Genomic DNA, 8964 nt, shown 5'->3' with positions numbered 1-8964 from the left:
GTAGATCTAGCTGGTCTGTCATAATATAATAGAGACAGTAGATCTAGCTGGTCTGTCATAATATAATAGAGACAGTAGATCTAGCTGGTCTGTCATAATATAATAGAGACAGTAGATCTAGCTGGTCTGTCATAATATAATAGAGACAGTAGATCTAGCTGGTCTGTCATAATATAATAGAGACAGTAGATCTAGCTGGTCTGTCATAATATAATAGAGACAGTAGATCTAGCTGGTCTGTCATAATATAATAGAGACAGTAGATCTAGCTGGTCTGTCATAATATAATAGAGACAGTAGATCTAGCTGGTCTGTCATAATATAATAGAGACAGTAGATCTAGCTGGTCTGTCATAATATAATAGAGACAGTAGATCTAGCTGGTCTGTCATAATATAATAGAGACAGTAGATCTAGCTGGTCTGTCATAATATAATAGAGACAGTAGATCTAGCTGGTCTGTCATAATATAATAGAGACAGTAGATCTAGCTGGTCTGTCATAATATAATAGAGACAGTAGATCTAGCTGGTCTGTCATAATATAATAGAGACAGTAGATCTAGCTGGTCTGTCATAATATAATAGAGACAGTAGATCTAGCTGGTCTGTCATAATATAATAGAGACAGTAGATCTAGCTGGTCTGTCATAATATAATAGAGACAGTAGATCTAGCTGGTCTGTCATAATATAATAGAGACAGTAGATCTAGCTGGTCTGTCATAATATAATAGAGACAGTAGATCTAGCTGGTCTGTCATAATATAATAGAGACAGTAGATCTAGCTGGTCTGTCATAATATAATAGAGACAGTAGATCTAGCTGGTCTGTCATAATATAATAGAGACAGTAGATCTAGCTGGTCTGTCATAATATAATAGAGACAGTAGATCTAGCTGGTCTGTCATAATATAATAGAGACAGTAGATCTAGCTGGTCTGTCATAATATAATAGAGACAGTAGATCTAGCTGGTCTGTCATAATATAATAGAGACAGTAGATCTAGCTGGTCTGTCATAATATAATAGAGACAGTAGATCTAGCTGGTCTGTCATAATATAATAGAGACAGTAGATCTAGCTGGTCTGTCATAATATAATAGAGACAGTAGATCTAGCTGGTCTGTCATAATATAATAGAGACAGTAGATCTAGCTGGTCTGTCATAATATAATAGAGACAGTAGATCTAGCTGGTCTGTCATAATATAATAGAGACAGTAGATCTAGCTGGTCTGTCATAATATAATAGAGACAGTAGATCTAGCTGGTCTGTCATAATATAATAGAGACAGTAGATCTAGCTGGTCTGTCATAATATAATAGAGACAGTAGATCTAGCTGGTCTGTCATAATATAATAGAGACAGTAGATCTAGCTGGTCTGTCATAATATAATAGAGACAGTAGATCTAGCTGGTCTGTCATAATATAATAGAGACAGTAGATCTAGCTGGTCTGTCATAATATAATAGAGACAGTAGATCTAGCTGGTCTGTCATAATATAATAGAGACAGTAGATCTAGCTGGTCTGTCATAATATAATAGAGACAGTAGATCTAGCTGGTCTGTCATATATAATAGAGACAGTAGATCTAGCTGGTCTGTCATAATATAATAGAGACAGTAGATCTAGCTGGTCTGTCATAATATAATAGAGACAGTAGATCTAGCTGGTCTGTCATAATATAATAGAGACAGTAGATCTAGCTGGTCTGTCATAATATAATAGAGACAGTAGATCTAGCTGGTCTGTCATAATATAATAGAGACAGTAGATCTAGCTGGTCTGTCATAATATAATAGAGACAGTAGATCTAGCTGGTCTGTCATAATATAATAGAGACAGTAGATCTAGCTGGTCTGTCATAATATAATAGAGACAGTAGATCTAGCTGGTCTGTCATAATATAATAGAGACAGTAGATCTAGCTGGTCTGTCATAATATAATAGAGACAGTAGATCTAGCTGGTCTGTCATAATATAATAGAGACAGTAGATCTAGCTGGTCTGTCATAATATAATAGAGACAGTAGATCTAGCTGGTCTGTCATAATATAATAGAGACAGTAGATCTAGCTGGTCTGTCATAATATAATAGAGACAGTAGATCTAGCTGGTCTGTCATAATATAATAGAGACAGTAGATCTAGCTGGTCTGTCATAATATAATAGAGACAGTAGATCTAGCTGGTCTGTCATAATATAATAGAGACAGTAGATCTAGCTGGTCTGTCATAATATAATAGAGACAGTAGATCTAGCTGGTCTGTCATAATATAATAGAGACAGTAGATCTAGCTGGTCTGTCATAATATAATAGAGACAGTAGATCTAGCTGGTCTGTCATAATATAATAGAGACAGTAGATCTAGCTGGTCTGTCATAATATAATAGAGACAGTAGATCTAGCTGGTCTGTCATAATATAATAGAGACAGTAGATCTAGCTGGTCTGTCATAATATAATAGAGACAGTAGATCTAGCTGGTCTGTCATAATATAATAGAGACAGTAGATCTAGCTGGTCTGTCATAATATAATAGAGACAGTAGATCTAGCTGGTCTGTCATATATAATAGAGACAGTAGATCTAGCTGGTCTGTCATAATATAATAGAGACAGTAGATCTAGCTGGTCTGTCATAATATAATAGAGACAGTAGATCTAGCTGGTCTGTCATAATATAATAGAGACAGTAGATCTAGCTGGTCTGTCATAATATAATAGAGACAGTAGATCTAGCTGGTCTGTCATAATATAATAGAGACAGTAGATCTAGCTGGTCTGTCATAATATAATAGAGACAGTAGATCTAGCTGGTCTGTCATAATATAATAGAGACAGTAGATCTAGCTGGTCTGTCATAATATAATAGAGACAGTAGATCTAGCTGGTCTGTCATAATATAATAGAGACAGTAGATCTAGCTGGTCTGTCATAATATAATAGAGACAGTAGACAGTAGATCTAGCTAGATCTAGCTGGTCTGTATAATATAATAGTCGTTGACAGTAGATGTAGGCTGGTCTGTCGTAACATAACCAATAGGAGACAGTAGATCCAGCTTGTTCTGTCATATTATAAATAGAGACAGTAGATCTAGCTGTTCTGCCGATATTATAATAGAGACAGTAGATCTAGCTGGTCTGTCATAAGATAAATAGAGGACAGTAGAATCTAGCTTGTCTGACATAATATATATAGAGACAGTAACTAGTGCGGCTGTCATATATAATAGAGACAGTAGATCTAGCTGTTCTGCGATATTATAATAGAGACAGTAGATCTAGCTGGTCTGTCATAATAAAATAGAGACAGTAGATCTAGCTTGTCTGACATAATATAATAGAGACAGTAGATCTAGCTGGTCTGTCATATTATAATAGAGACAGTAGATCTAGCTTGTCTGACATATTATAATAGAGACAGTAGATCTAGCTGGTCTGTCATCTTAAAAAAAGACAGTAGATCCAGCTTGTCTGACATAATATATAGAGACAGTAGATCTAGCTGGTCTGTCATAATATAGAGACAGTAGATCTAGCTGGTATGTCATAATATAATAGAGACAGTAGATCTAGCTGGTCTGTCATAATATAGAGACAGTAGATCTAGCTGGTATGTCATAATATAATAGAGACAGTAGATCTAGCTGGTCTGTTATAATATAATAGAGACAGTAGATCTAGCTGGTCTGTCATAATATAGAGACAGTAGATCTAGCTGGTATGTCATAATATAATAGAGACAGTAGATCTAGCTGGTCTGTTATAATATAATAGAGACAGTAGGTAGGTAATCAAATGGCTACCTGGACTATTTGCATTGTGTCCCACCAATCCCTCCTTTACGCTGCTGATACTCTCTGTTCATCATATATGCGTAGTCACTTTAACCATATCTACATGTACATAATACCTGAATCAGCCTAACTAACCGTTGTCTGTATGTAGACTCGCTACTTTTATAGCCTCCCTAGTGTATATAGCCTCTCTACTGTATATAGCCTCCCTACTGTATATAGCCTGTCTTTTTACAGTTGTTTTATTTCTTTACCTCCCTATTGTTCACCTTTTTTTGCACTATTGGTTAGAGCCTGTAATTAAGCACTTCACAGGTGTACATACCTGTTGTATTCCGCACACGTGACAAATAAACTTTGATTTGATGTGATTACAAATGTCATATTATGTCTATATACAGTGTTGTAACGATGTGCAAATAGTTAAAGTACAAAATGGAAAATAAATAAACATCAATATGGGTTGTATTTACAATGGTGTTTGTTCTTCACTGGTTGACCTTTTCTTGTGGCAACAGGTCACAAATCTTAGTGCTGTGATGGCACACTGTGGTATTTCACCCAGTAGATATGGGAGTTTTACAAAATTGGGTTTTGCTTTCAAATTCTTCTGAGGGAAATATGTGTCTCTAATATGGTCATACAATAGATGGAAATATGTATCTCTAATATGGTCATACAATAGAGGGAAATATCTGTCTCTAATATGGTCATATATTGGGCAGGAGGTTAGGAAGTGCAGCTCAGTTTCCACCTCATTTTGTGGGCAGTGTGCACATAGCCTGTCTTCTCTTGAGAGCCAGGTCTGCCTACGGCAGCCTTTCTCAATAGCAAGACTATGCTCACTGAGTCTGTACACAGTCAGTCAAATGTGAAAAATGTATACTGATAACACAGACAACTTTTAGAAAAGAGAACAATCACTTACCTTTGACAGTAACAAATATAAATAGTAATTTTTCAAATGCTCGAGATCGACTAAGGCTACCTGATATGAATTCAGCTGGTTATAATGACAAGTTATATTAGGCGACATACAACATTTGACGGTAGTTTGAAATATAGTTGGTTGTGAAAAGTTGGTTTGAGGGTGTTTTGTCCATATGGCTGGGGAAGTGGTGATGTGAACACACACCCAGGTGTGTGTGTGTGTGTGTGTGTGTGTGGTGTGTGTTCCTTAATAGCAAGGATATGCTCACTGAGTCTGTACATAGTCAAAGCTTTCCTTAAGTTTGGGTCAGTCACAGTGGTCAGGTATTCTGCCGCTGTGTACTCTCTGTTTAGGGTCAGTCACAGTGGTCAGGTATTCTGCTACTGTGTACTCTGTTTAGGGTCAGTCACAGTGGTCAGGTATTCTGCTACTGTGTACTCTCTGTTTAGGGCCAGTCACAGTGGTCAGGTATTCTGCCACTGTGTACTCTCTGTTTAGGGCCAAATAGCATTCTAGTTTGCTCTGTTTTTTTTGTTAATTCTTTCCAATTTGCCAAGTAATTATATTTAGTTTTTCTCATGAGTTGGTTGGGTCTAATTGGGTTGCTGTCCTGGGGCTCTGTGGGGTGTGTTTGTGAACTGAGCCCCAGGACCAACTTGTTTAGAGGACTCTTCTCCAGGTCCATCTCTCTGTAGGTGATGGCTTTGTTATGTTTGGGAATCGCTTCCTTGCTGCCCCTGTTAAATAGTAGGCAATTTTCTGGATTATGACAATTTGCGGGAATCGGCCTAATACTGCTATGATCCAGCTGCACATACAGGAAACAGCAATATAATGCTGATAATGCAGATGATGATGCTTTTTGACGTAGAACCTAGTCTGTTGTATCTTGGCAGTGAAATACATTGATGCAACAAGCAGCACACAGCACAGATGTTACTACTGACCCGACCTCAGAGATTTAGTGTCGTGCGAAAAGGTGTGTGGTGGTGGTGGGGGGGGATTAACAGGGGCAGCAGGGTGACTGGTGGGCTGAGGGGGAGGGGGTTTAACAGGGGCAGCAGGGTGACTGGTGGGCTGAGGGGGAGGGGGTTTAACAGGGGCAGCAGGGTGACTGGTGGGCTGAGGGGGAGGGGGAGGGGGTTTAACGGGGCAGCAGGTTGACTGGTGGGCTGAGGGGGAGGGGGTTTAAACAGGGGCAGCAGGGTGACTGGTAGGCCGAGGGGGAGGGGGAGGGGGTTTAATAGGGGCAGCAGTGTAACTGGTGGACTGAGGGGGGAGGAGGTTTAACAGGGGCAGCAGGGTGACTGGTGGGGTGAGGGGGAGGGGAGGGGGTTTAGCAGGGGCAGCAGGGTGACTGGTGGGCTGAGGGGGAGGGGATTTCACAGGGGCAGCAGGGTGACTGGTGGACTGAGGGGGAGGGGGTTTAACAGGGGCAGCAGGGTGACTGGTGGGATGAGGGGGAGGGGGTTTATTAGGGGCAGCAGGTTGACTGGTGGGCTGAGGGGGAGGGGATTTAACAGGGGCAGCAGGGTGACTGGTAGGATGAGGGGGAGGGGGAGGGGGTTTAACAGGGGCAGCAGGGTGACTGGTAGGCTGAGGGGGAGGGGGAGGGGTTTAACAGGGGCAGCAGGGTGACTGGTAGGCTGAGGGGGAGGGGTTTAACAGGGGCAGCAGGGTGACTGGTGGGCTGAGGGGGAGGGGGTTTAAACAGGGGCAGCAGGGTGACTGGTAGGCTGAGGGGGAGGAGGTTTAACAGGGGCAGCAGGGTGACTGGTGGGGTGAGGGGGAGGGGAGGGGGTTTTAGCAGGGGCAGCAGGGTGACTGGTGGGCTGAGGGGGAGGGGGTTTCACAGGGGCAGCAGGGTGACTGGTGGACTGAGGGGGAGGGGGTTTAACAGGGGCAGCAGGGTGACTGGTAGGCTGAGGGGGAGGGGTTTAACAGGGGAAGCAGGGTGACTGGTGGGCTGAGGGGGGGGGTTTAACAGGGGCAGCAGGGTGACTGGTGGACTGAGAGGGGGGGGGGGTTTAGCAGGGGGAGCAGGTTGACTGGTGGGCTGAGGGGTGGGGGGGTTAACAGGGGCAGCAGGGTGACTGGTAGGCTGAGGGGGAGGGGGTTTAACAGGGGCAGCAGTGTGACTGGTGGGCTGAGGGGGGAGGGGGTTTAACAGGGGCAGCAGGGTGACTGGTAGGATGAGGGGGAGGGGGAGGGGGTTTAACAGGGGCAGCAGGGTGATTGGTAGGCTGAGGGGGAGGGGGAGGGGGAGGGGTTTAACAGGGGCAGCAGGGTGACTGGTAGGCTGAGGGGGAGGGGTTTAACAGGGGCAGCAGGGTGACTGGTGGGCTGAGGGGGAGGGGGGAGGGGGTTTAACAGGGGCAGCAGGGTGACTGGTAGGCTGAGGGGGAGGAGGTTTAACAGGGGCAGCAGGGTGACTGGTGGGGTGAGGGGGAGGGGAGGGGGTTTAGCAGGGGCAGCAGGGTGACTGGTGGACTGAGGGGGAGGGGGTTTAACAGGAGCAGCAGGGTGACTGGTAGGATGAGGGGGGAGGTTAACAGGGGCAGCAGGGTGACTGGTAGGCTGAGAGGGGGGGTTTAACAGGGGGAGCAGAGGGACTGGTGGGCTGAGGGGGAGGGGTTTAACAGGGGCAGCAGGGTGACTGGTAGGATGAGGGGGGGTTTAACAGGGGCAGCAGGGTGATTGGTGGCTGGGGGGGGTTTAACAGGGGCAGCAGGGTGACTGGTGGACTGAGAGGGAGGGGGAGGGGGTTTAACAGGGGCAGCAGGGTAACTGGTAGGCTGAGGGGGAGGGGTTTAACAGGGGCAGCAGGGTGACTGGTGGGCTGAGGGGGAGGGGGTTTAACAGGGGCAGCAGGGTGACTGGTAGGCTGAGGGGGAGGGGGAGGGGGTTTAACAGGGGCAGCAGGGTGACTGGTGGGCTGAGGGGGAGGGGGTTTAACAGGGGCAGCAGGATGACTGGTGGGCTGAGGGGGAGGGGTTTAACAGGGGCAGCAGGGTGACTGGTGGGCTGAGGGGGAGGGGGTGTAACAGGGGCAGCAGGGTGACTGGTAGGCTGAGGGGGAGGGGGAGGGGGTTTAACAGGGGCAGCAGGGTGACTGGTAGGCTGAGGGGGAGGGGTTTAACAGGGGCAGCAGGGTGACTGTTAGGCTGAGGGGGGGGGGGTTTAACAGGGGCAGCAGGGTGACTGGTAGGCTGAGGGGGAGGGGCTTTAACAGGGGCAGCAGGTTGACTGGTGGGCTGAGGGGGAGGGGGTTTAACAGGGGCAGCAGGGTGACTGGTGGGCTGAGGGGGAGGGGGTTTAACAGGGGCAGCAGGGTGACTGGTGGGCTGAGGGGGAGGGGTTTTAACAGGGGCAGCAGGGTGACTGGTAGGCTGAGGGGGGGGGGGTAGCAGGGTGACTGGTGGGCTGAGGGGGAGGGGGTTTAACAGGGGCAGCAGGTTGACTGTTGGGATGAGGAGGAGGGGGTTTAACAGGGGCAGCAGATTGACTGGTGGGCTGAGGGGTAGGGGGTTTAACAGGGGCAGCAGGGTGACTAGTGGGCTGACAGGGAGGGGGCTTTAACAGGGGCAGCAGGTTGACTGGTGGGCTGAGGGGGAGGGGGTTTAACAGGGCAGCAGGGTGACTGGTGGGCTGAGGGGGAGGGGGTTTAACAGGGGCAGCAGGGTGACTGGTGGGCTGAGGGGGGAGGGGGTTTAACAGGGGCAGCAGGGTGACTGGTAGGCTGAGGGGGAGGGGGAGGGGGTTTAACAGGGGCAGCAGGGTGACTGGTGGGCTGAGGGGGAGGGGGTTTAACAGGGGCAGCAGGATGACTGGTGGGCTGAGGGGGAGTTGGTTTAACAGGGGCAGCAGGGTGACTGGTGGGCTGAGGGGAGGGGGTTTAACAGGGGTAGCAGGGTGACTGGTGGGCTGAGGGGGAGGGGTTTTAACAGGGGCAGCAGGGTGACTGGTAGGCTGAGGGGGAGCGGGGGTAGCAGGGTGACTGGTGGGCTGAGGGGGAGGGGGTTAACAGGGGCAGCAGGTTGACTGGTGGGATGAGGAGGAGGTTTAACAGGGGCAGCAGGGTGACTAGTGGGCTGAGGGGGAGGGGAAGGGGGTTTAACAGGGGCAGCAGGGTGACTGGTGGGCTGAGGGGGAGGGGGTTTAACAGGGGCAGCAGGGTGACTAGTGAGTTGAAGGGGACGGGGAGGGGGTTTAACAGGGGCAGCAGGT

This window comes from Oncorhynchus kisutch, linkage group LG23 (assembly GCF_002021735.2).
Source record: "Oncorhynchus kisutch isolate 150728-3 linkage group LG23, Okis_V2, whole genome shotgun sequence".
Classification (NCBI taxonomy): Eukaryota; Metazoa; Chordata; class Actinopteri; order Salmoniformes; family Salmonidae; genus Oncorhynchus; species Oncorhynchus kisutch.
The sequence above is the reverse complement of the archived record's forward strand: the minus strand, read 5'-3'. Positions refer to the sequence as shown.